We start from the raw sequence: 10,407 nt of genomic DNA, 5'->3' as shown, positions 1-10,407 counted from the left end.
AGTCTTGTGGTGAAGATATATGAGATCACTTTTATTTAAAGCCCTGGAGATTTATGGGAATAAACTAGAAGCTTAACTTGAGACTCTCAAAATCCTACGATGTATCCAGGCATTCATCAAACATGACAGAATGATTATACTGCCTCTAGAATTAGGTGCACAAGTGTCTATGGAGTTAATCCCACTCTCTATTCCAATGCACACAATTCAATATGTCAGCAAGTACAGAAACATAAAGCTCAGGATGTTGACATTCCTATGATTTGATTTCTTTCTTTTTTTCTTTTTTTTTTAAAATAAGAAACCATTCTTTATTAAAAAGATCATAATGGACATAGATGGATAGGTTACCCTGATGGTTGCTCAGAAATGAGATATTCACCAGATTACAAATAAAAGCATTTTTTTTTGTACCAGTGATTGAAGTCAGGGGCACTTTATCACTGAGCTATATCCCCGACCCTTTTTATTTTTAATTTTAAGACAGGGGCTCACTAAGTTACTGAGGGTCTCGCTAAATTGCTAAAGCTACCCTTGAACTTGCAGTCCTCCTGCCTCAACCTCAAACCAGAGCCTGTTTGCACATGCATTTTCCAAGACTAGGTGATTTGAGCAATGCATAAAGGATCAATGACGAACGTTGATGTGTGAGTCCTATTGATCGTGTGCACTGACTGTTCATGCTTCCAGAACCTCCCTCCTGTTGTTCAGGGGTTGTGGCAATGATATTTTAGAAATTTGTTTACCTGATTTGTAAAAAATCAGGTCTCCCTGAGTACAGAGTTTTATTTTTTCCCTTTGTCTTCTGAGACAGATTCATAGGAAACTCTTGTTGCACATGCTAAATAGGGAAGGGAGAGCTGTAGATTTGATGAAATCAGGTAATCCTAGAATCATTTCTTTCATGTCTAGAATTCATTGTTTGGTTTTAAATAGCACATATACTTTCTTAACCTCATTACTTTGGAGCAGTATTAGAAATGAATCTATATTACTTGGGCACACACTGGCATAAAGCAACACAGGTATTTTTGAAGTCTGCAGGATCACAGGGGATGAAAATGAGAAATTTCACTGTGAATATCGCTATAATTGTTTTATCCATGTAGACAAGTGAGTTCTGTGATACTTGCTCACAATGTTATCTTCTGAAAGTTGTATTCTATATAATACATATTCTATATATTTTATATATGTATATTAATGTACATATATTTATTCTAAATATATATATACAGTCATATAACACATAATACATAATTATTATATTAATATATCACATAATTCTATATGAGTACATTAATATGAGTAAGTTAAATAATAACATATAAAGTAATAAAATACCTAGGGTCCTGCTTCTGCCATCAATTTGCTGTATGACCAATGTGGGCTGGGAGCAGGGAGACCCCTAACTATTCCTGTTTACTTGGGACTGAGGGGTTCCCAGGCATGTGGGTGTTGTAAGACCAAGATGAGTTCTTCACTTGAGCTCAGGGGAGTAGCTGTGAACAGGGGCCAGATGAATTTTCCTGGTGACCCGGGCCAGTAGATATTGTAGAAGTATACTAAGTAAAATATTGGACCAAGGAAAGGGTCAGAGCAGAGTCAAGGAGAGAGATCGAAGTTAACAGCCAACTCAAAGTTTTAGACAGGGATGGGTGCCTTGCATTGAGCCAAATGAAATCAGAACCAGCCAGACCCATTCTGGGTAGTAGTGGGAGTGGTTCTCCAGGATTTCTGAAGTCAGTGCCATTTCCCAGGCACTTACAGAGGCAGCAGAGGAAATTGTACTTTCCTTCAGAGGATTGGGTTGTTTCCATCCTATACAAGAGAAAAAGTAAACATTACATTGGAATAATAAATTTTAGTTTCTTATTTTTGTTTTTTAAAAAGCACTGAGTACTTTATCTCATGAGTCTGTAGGAGAATTGTATGGTGTTACATAACACCCTGAAACGCTTCTCTAAAGGTTACCTTCCCATGGGTGAGGGTGGTCTGAGAGGTGGTAGTGGTCTGTGAGTTTACTTATTCTTTCTCCAGGTCAAGACAGGTCCAAAGTCCTTTCTGGATCTAAATGGCTTGGGTTCTTGTCCAGCCCCAATGGGGTAGGCTTGCCTTTCTTTATCTGCGGGCAGGAGAGATGCTGCTCTGAACTCTTGGCCTTTTCACTTAATGTCCTATGTATATGAACTAATTCAAAATTTGTAAAGTAAGTATATTTGAATACAGAGAGAATCTAGAAAGGAAAAAAAAATTATACACCCAGGACTGAATCCATGAGCTGCCTGCTGAGACATTCTATATGATGGAGGAGCAAGGGTCCCAAGTTAGCTCTGTGCCCAGAGAGAAATACAGTCTTTTACCGAGTCTGTGTTCACAAGATAAGAACAAGCCAGTGATGGAAGAAGAGCGCCGTGCTTCTTTGCACAGAGGTAGGAAGGCAGTGTTTCTAGTGGATCTTTATAAGGAGAAGGCCTTGCAATGCAGTGAGCAATGTTCTCAGTGATACCTGGAAAGGGATTTTGTAGATGTGCTTCGCATACTCTTCATCAATTACAGGCTGATGACCTAATTCCACAGCTCCATTCAACAAAAATTTCTCCCTTGAATTCTTTACAGAACAAAATAAGATATGAATACATATATTTTAAAACAAAAATGAATGAAAGTCATCAAGAGGTGGAAAGAACTAAATGAGGTAGTCTAGGTATGAAGAGCTCTATTGGCCTGGAACAAACTAAAGACAGATTTAGTACATGCAGCAGAATGTCTAGATTTTTCCATTTTTTTTTCAGGCAATTCTTCATAATGCTATTGCCCACACAAGTTTTTGAAGTTCTCAAAGAATTAGTCTGATGGGATTCTGCCTGACATAACTCCTGGAATCCACTCTGATAAGTGGTTGATTATGTCCAGAATCCACCAGATGAAATTCCTCTTGTTAATGTTGGAAATCTAAACATGGATGCCACCTGAGAGGGGCCATCCTGCCTGTCCTTGGGGCTTGGCCAAGAAATGGCTGTGGCAGTGCCCACACTTTTCCTTACCATTCTGATTCTGCTAGTGCCTGGATGGATGGAAGGGCCCCAGAATTCTTAATCTGTAGAACAATGTGGCAAGAATTCAAGTATGTTTTTTTAAAAAAAGTTAATCTCTCTCTCTCTCTCTCTTAAATCAGGGCTCAGATGTATCTTTTGGCTTCATTTTGACACTGATCTCAAAATCACCTCAGAATGGGGCCTAGGATCTCTGTTAACTAACTCCCTGAATTCTACTTGAGCTGCTAAGTAAATGTTAGCAACCCTGAGCAGCTTGGCCAATGTGTTCTCTTATCTCTTTATTTTGTATCATCTTTTCTCCACCTTTCTTTCTTCTCTCCCTCTCTGCCTACCTTTCCACCATTCATACCTAAGTTCACAGGTTTTCTAGGAATTTTGTTTTGTTTTGTACTAGGGATTGTACCCAGGGGTGTTTTACTGAGCCACATTCCCAACCCTTTTTATTTTTTTTTTTTTTAATTTTGAGACAGGGTCTCACAGAGTTGCTCAGGGCCTTCCTAAGTTGCTGAAGCTGGCCTTGAACTTGGAATCCCTGTGCTTCAGGCTCCTGAGTCGCTGGGATTACAGGCATGTGCCACAGTGCCCGGCAGCTTTCTAGGAGTTTTTAAATAAAACTCTGCAAATGAAACTCTCCATATAATCATTTTGCTCCTTTTCAACCTACCTGGTGACCTGAAGCTCTACTCTCTTATTAAACAGTTTCCACTACCTTGATTACATTGTCAAACCTCTATTTTTGCACATTTTTAAAAATAAACACACAATCACAAATATGATTGCTTATTTAATTTATGTCAGTCAAATTATTCTGATTCCAACCAGTCTGAAGAAATCCCTAAATTAATAGTGGTATTGAGCAGGATGGGGGATGTTCTGTCATTGTGTCCTGTCCTTGACAGGTTGACAGATTTCAGGAGACTGAGACAACATGGAAGTTACATGCTCTGGTTAATGATTTTTTTTCTTGATATGGTTATGGCATTGTACATGATCTCCCATTGACTTTTCCAAAGTTTCTGTAATCTGTGAAAACTCATATCTTCTTATTGCTGGGGGAAGATAAAACAAAAAACCCCTTGATATTTGGAAGATATTTTTATCTTGAAAGGTTCCCAGAAATAGCAATCCTTTGACTCTTATGGGCTCTAAGGCATTTCTTTACCATAGATTTTTTCAGTAACTATTTTAAATTGATACTTTGTATATATTGTGTCTAGATTTTAGACATACTTTTAGGAGGGGTTGGGATCAAATTTCTGGTGTTCTGTGGATACCCCTGAAGCTGAACTTTTCCATATTAGAGAATTAGTATTTGGCATCTACTTCTGAATTAATAAAGCTGAAATGTCACTTTACATTTAGGTAATATTTTTTTCAGTTCTCTGACATTTCTAATTTATCTTTTTTTTTTAAATTGTGTCTTGGGGTAGTCATTTGTTTTGGATCTTAAATATCAAATTTTTGCATTTGTCCTTCAGAGACTATGTCACGGGGTTGAGCTCTACCATGTGAAAATTTATCACCTGCACTGCTTCAAGCTTGTTCTATAAACATAGGTATTTAGTACCTGACTGTGCATAAGAATGTTTTGAAGTGTTTTAGCAACCAAACAGATCCGGTAATGAGGAAGATGTTTCAATGATTTGCTTGTGGTTATGGTTGTCAAGGAAACCATTTCCTTATATAGTGTTTGACAATAGCCATTTTTCTGTTGTTGTTGTTGTTGTTTAATGCTATAAAAACAAAGTTGTTTTAGAACCGTGAAGAAGAAAGCTACAATGAAATGAGTCAGAAGCCAATGGGAAGTTATAAGACTACCTTAGATGCAAAATTCTATATATCAATTGATATGATATTTTATAATTTGGAAGTAAAACTCAAGAAGGATAAGATGTTGAAAAATGTTCAGAACAGTGACAGGGGAGAATGTCCTTGTTGAAGCAAATCCAAGGTCCCAGGATGTTCTTAAAATGTACTGTGTGCATTTTTAGGGAATTGTTTAATTAGACATAGACAGCCTGGTCTCTGCCGTGTACAAGTTCAAGGGATGGAATCTTAGATGTGATAACTGCTGAAAGTTGTAGGGCTATGGAAATGGAAAGCTTATTTTCTGGGTTTGACATATGATAGGTTTTACTTTAAACAAAAGGGGTAAGTTGTGGTTCATGATGATGCTAAACCTCCTTAGGGAGAAAATAACCTAAAATGTTATTGATAATGGATAGTCCTTTTTTTTCCCCAGCACTTTCTTAAAGTATATGCATTTAGAAAAGATCCCTACAGGGGACAGATGACATTGGTTTGATCCTGTAGCTTTTGATTCTAAGATTTTGGGTTCCATTCACTAAATATGAAACATAAAGTGGTAATATATGAAAGATGTGGATGAAGCTGAACTGTAAGGTGAATGATTCTACAGAGAAAAGGAGTAAGTTGATCCTATCCAAAGTCATCAAGCTATGAAAAAGGAATATATAATCAAATGTTCACTGTTCTGAACATTTTTCAACATCTTATCCTTCTTGAGTTTTACTTCCAAATTATAAAATATCATATCAATTGATATATAGAATTTTGCATCTAAGGTAGTCTTATAACTTCCCATTGGCTTCTGACTCATTTCATTGTAGCTTTCTTCTTCACGGTTCTAAAACAACTTTGTTTTTATAGCATTAAACAACAACAACAACAACAGAAAAATGGCTATTGTCAAACACTATATAAGGAAATGGTTTCCTTGACAACCATAACCACAAGCAAATATATTTGAGAGATGTATGATTTTAAGTATTGATAATTCTAAGAAAGTCCAATTGGAAGAGATAGTTTATAGACAGATTCTAACATCTGGAAGAAAATTGTTTCTTCCTTGATTGAGCAATTTCTTTCCCCCACTTTATAAATTATTAGACTAATAATTTATATAAACCAAAAATCATATTGATGCCTTTCTCCTCCTTTATTTTTGATGTGGACATGTAACTGGGTCATAGCATCCGACATAGTAAAATGTTCCCATTTGTTTTTCTTGAGCAGTTGCCTCAAAGGAAATAATGTTCGGTTGGTTTATGATGATCTAGGATAGAGCCAGTTTACTACTACCTGCAGCTTCACATTTAAGTATCTTTTATTTCTAAAAGACTTAAATATGTATCTCTTCCTAATATCTCTTGCACAAATTATTCTGTCAATATTTTAATAGAATAGGAAAAGCAAAACAGAATTCCTATATTTAAGGGCAGGATGACTGACCTCAGGAGAGAGAAAGCTGTAAAAAGGGAAGTGGATAATGAATTGGACTGGAGAACCAGGCAGGGTGGAATAGAGTGGATCCTGGGGCCTTCCCCAGGGCTTCACAGGGAGAGGATTAGTGCCTCCTCTCTGGCTGCCCTTCAGCCCTGGCAGCCATAATTTTCGGATTTCTTATCTTCTCTTTTCTCTCCGGACTTTCATTTTCCCACTAGTCAATCCCAAAAGCAAGAAAATAACCCAAATGATGAAAAGTTTGGAAATTATATGAACATCAGTTAGAAGGAAAGAGGGGATATGCATTTGAAAGACTGTCACACAGGAGAGGAATTTAACCTATTTTCTGTGATTTTCCATAGACAGCACTGGGACCGGTGGCAGAATATCATCACAGATATTCAAGTCCTCAGAGTTGCTAAAAGTGGACCAGGCTGCTTTAAGGTGTAGAGCACTCGCTGTTGATGGGAATGTACTTAGAATGTACTTAGCTTGTTACCCATCCTGTCTTGTACTCTGTGTTCCATTTTTCTTTGGGACCTTGAGGGTTTTCACTGCATTAGTCATCTCCTCTCTCTCCACCGGTGTTTCCTCCATTCTGTGTCTTTCTTTAACCCAGGCTCTCCTCCTCCTCACCTCTTTAGCGTCCATTCACTTCATCTAAGTGAGAAACAGGCACCAAGGGTGGTGCCACACTGCCTCTTGAGCCCATCCTCTTTCTTTCCCACTGCCATTCTCCCATCGTTCCCTTGAGATGTGAGCTGCAGGAGGGCATAAACTGTCATTTAAAAAAATCAACCCAGTGAGCCCACAAAATATAAGGGTACTCAGTAAATGCATACCAACAAATATATGACTGTCAACAATTTTGAGAAGCCATTTTTGCCTTGAGTGCGGAACTGGTCTACTTAGTCAATAAACATTTTTTTAGATCTCCATTTAGAGCACTATGGCTATATCGATGAATGAGACATAGTAATTTCCCCCAAAATCTCACAGTATAGGTGGGAAGAAAATACACAAATGAACTTTGCTCAGGCAATGTTATGAGAGAGATGCCTGATCAACTTAGAGTTCCAGAATATTAGATTCCTACATCTGGTGATTCCTACCGAGACCCAGGGAAGAGCTCAGCCAGATGTTCCAGGGCTAACAGTGTGGCTGAAGGTACACAGGATGCCCATATCTGACCAGGTTAGCCAAGCTAGGTCAGAATGAAATCCATAATTTTGGTTTTGACTACCAGTCCTTGCTGGATTCTTATGTTGGCATTTTGCCTTTTTTGGTCTCTTGTGTCTTTCCACATCAAACCATTCACACTGGTTCACAGTCAAGCTGGTTGCTTCTTAGAATCAGGGTGCACATACACAGCCACATGCAGCATAATGGAGTCTCAGTCAAGGATGGACACCCAGGACCGTGGTCCCATGAGATTAGAGTGGTTGCAGCCATTGTGATCTGTGCAAATGCACTCTAGGATGCTCACACAATAATGAAATCCCCTAACGACACATTTCTCAGAACATAGCTCCATTATTATGTGAAGCATGATTATAGTTGCAGAGCTTTTGATTTTTCAGTCTGCAATTGTTTAAAGGGCAGACTTCCTGCTCGGCTTTACAAATACAGCTATTTTATGATTATTTTCATTATTTGTTTTCCTAGTTCCAATTTTATGAATCCAAGCAGATGTGTGAAATGTTAGAGATGAGGACGTTATACACTCTGTTAACCAGTTTATTGGAAATGCTTATAAATGCCTATTTCTTCCTTCACCAAATGTTCTAGTCAGTGTTTACTCGGCAGCTTCAATAAGAACTGGTTTATAGACCACACAGAACTTAAGAAGAGAGAAGTAAAATATGTTCTTGGCCGAGTGTGACCAGGAAGACTTACCCCCATTACTGTGATGCCCTTCTTCTTCTGGTTATTTTCTGTTTCCAACTACTAAATGTCCCTGAGTTATAGATCCCCTGAAACAAAATGTGATTTTGTTATTCTAACTTTCTCAATCTCCTCCTATGCATTATTGATAAAGAAAATTAGAAAATTGATTCAAAGCAAAGATACATGAGAGACAGTATATATGCAGAAGAGTCAGGGGAGACGATCAGAAGAAGGGGTAAAGGAATGAGTACAGCAATAAAGCTCTTCTTCTCTATTTGTAACCCTAGGTTTTATTTCTCATTCATTTTTACCTTAGGTTTTCTTTCATTTACTTTAATTGTTCTGACACTTAGAATGCCAGACATCGAAATGAGCTTTGTCTCATGATCCCTGATGACCAGCTCTGAGATCTACATGATGGATTCAATCCCATGTATACACTAGCACCCGGGATACACCCAGGCCATGTGATGTTGTCATATCACATTACAGGTAAGTGAGGCACAGGTAAAGTCTAAAATCTGTGGGTAAATCATAAAATGTACCCTCAGGTTATTTTCCAAAAGCACTGGACTTCTTTTTTTTTAAATCCCTATTCTGATTTTATAATCTAGCTAGTTATTCATTCACCAAAAACGTGTTATTTGCTAGTGCTGCAAAGCTGATTTACCTTATCAAATTTTTCCATTGCTGCCTTGTAATGATCTGGAGTGATGTGTGTTCTATGAGAAAACAAACTGACAAAAATATGTTTTTAAACTCTCCAATTCATTAAAAAGTTCCAATTAGTCTTATAGGCATTTGTAGTATATATTGAGTCCCTGTTTCAGGGCTTGCATGTTTGTTGAATTGGTTCTCAATTTCTAACTCTTGAAATTTTCCATGCAAGTGACTCTATTCTATTTGGTGTGTCTCCTTAATATCTTCCTTTTCAGTTGGAATTAAAGAATCAGATTATACTATCATTTATTGTTCACCTTCTGTATACCAAATTCAGCATCTCTGGTGGCTTCCTATATTCATATGAACAAAGAACCCTTGAGAAAATATCTCACTGAATCCTTGTGTTCATGGAAGGCAGAGGTCCAAAACACTCTTGGGATCAAGATCACACAGATTTTCCCTCAGTATTTCATTCCAGAGTTGGATAATAAGGAGTTGTATGTAATAGGACCAACTCCAGATTTATTAAGAAAAAAAATTTTTTACATGGATAATCTCTCAAACTGTAAAATGAAAATTAGACAGAACATTTAAGTCAAGCATGAACTAATCATCTTTCTAAACTTATCCAACATACTCTGCCAACTCTTGATTATGTGGGAGTTGCTGATCTGTTTTTCAGATTCTCTGGAGGTCTCCTAAGGTTGTGTTCTGTCCTTATATTCAGATATCTATACTTAAATGCAAAGCCTGATTCCAAATTCTGCTTCCAAAAGTCGGGTAGGAAAGAAATCCTGAATCCTGAATCCTTGATATAAGGCAATTCTTCCTTGGATCAGATTCAGTGGTAACTAAACTGCCTGAGACTGAAAATCTTTCTGAAAGTATCACTTTCCTTTGGCCTGAAAAATCCCTTCTAGAAGATTCAACATGAAAATCGTTGTCTCCAGAAGACCATTATTGAAACAGTCAAGGCAAGGCTGGGTCTTTATGTAGTATACACTGAGTCCCTGGTTCAGGGCTTGCATGTTTGTTGAATGGGTGAATACTTCTTGGGGGAGAAGAGGGTGTTGAATTAGTGTATCTAATTAGTCAATGTGAATAGACATCCCAACAAGAGAGCATCTGACCTGAAGAAGACGTTTATGCTAGACAAACAGTAATGAGATTGAAAGAATTGTGCTGCCCAACTGACCAGGTCCTGAGAACCCCAGCAGAAATGCTGAATCGGGACCTTCAGAGAGTTGAGCCCAGGGTGAGGAATCTCCCCTCTCCAAACCCTACAGGAAATTTAGAGACATAATCATGGCTGAAATTATTACAACAAAAGAAAGTTTCCTAGAACAGTCCTAACCTTCGAACTTTCTGGACAAGTGGAGAGACAGTGGTTGCTTACTTAAAATCTGCTTGAGGAAGTGTGAATCAGGCGGTATAGCGATACCAGACTTCAAACTATACTACAGAGCAATAGTAACAAAAACAGCATGGTACTGGTACCAAAACAGGNTTAAACAACTGGAGTATGGATTTATACTCATTAAAATAAACTTAG

General features: G+C 37.8%; 1 long non-coding RNA gene across 2 annotated transcripts; it reads right to left on the bottom strand.

Annotated features, from left to right (window-relative positions):
• Positions 1-223: 223 nt before the first annotated feature.
• LOC125618640 lies at positions 224-8,678 on the bottom strand. 2 transcript variants are annotated; one of them, XR_007349957.1, is made up of 3 exons: positions 8,504-8,678; positions 8,202-8,278; positions 224-1,821 (listed from the first exon to the last, which is right to left on the bottom strand). It is a non-coding gene; the product is annotated as an uncharacterized LOC125618640 (long non-coding RNA). The 2 variants fall into 2 exon arrangements; XR_007349956.1 differs by lacking the exon at positions 224-1,821 and adding an exon at positions 5,831-7,066.
• Between the last annotated feature and the right edge of the window lie 1,729 nt (positions 8,679-10,407).

The sequence above is a fragment of the Marmota marmota genome, unplaced genomic scaffold (genome assembly GCF_001458135.2).
Source record: "Marmota marmota marmota unplaced genomic scaffold, marMar, whole genome shotgun sequence".
Classification (NCBI taxonomy): Eukaryota; Metazoa; Chordata; class Mammalia; order Rodentia; family Sciuridae; genus Marmota; species Marmota marmota.
This window is presented reverse-complemented; position numbering and strand designations above follow the sequence as displayed.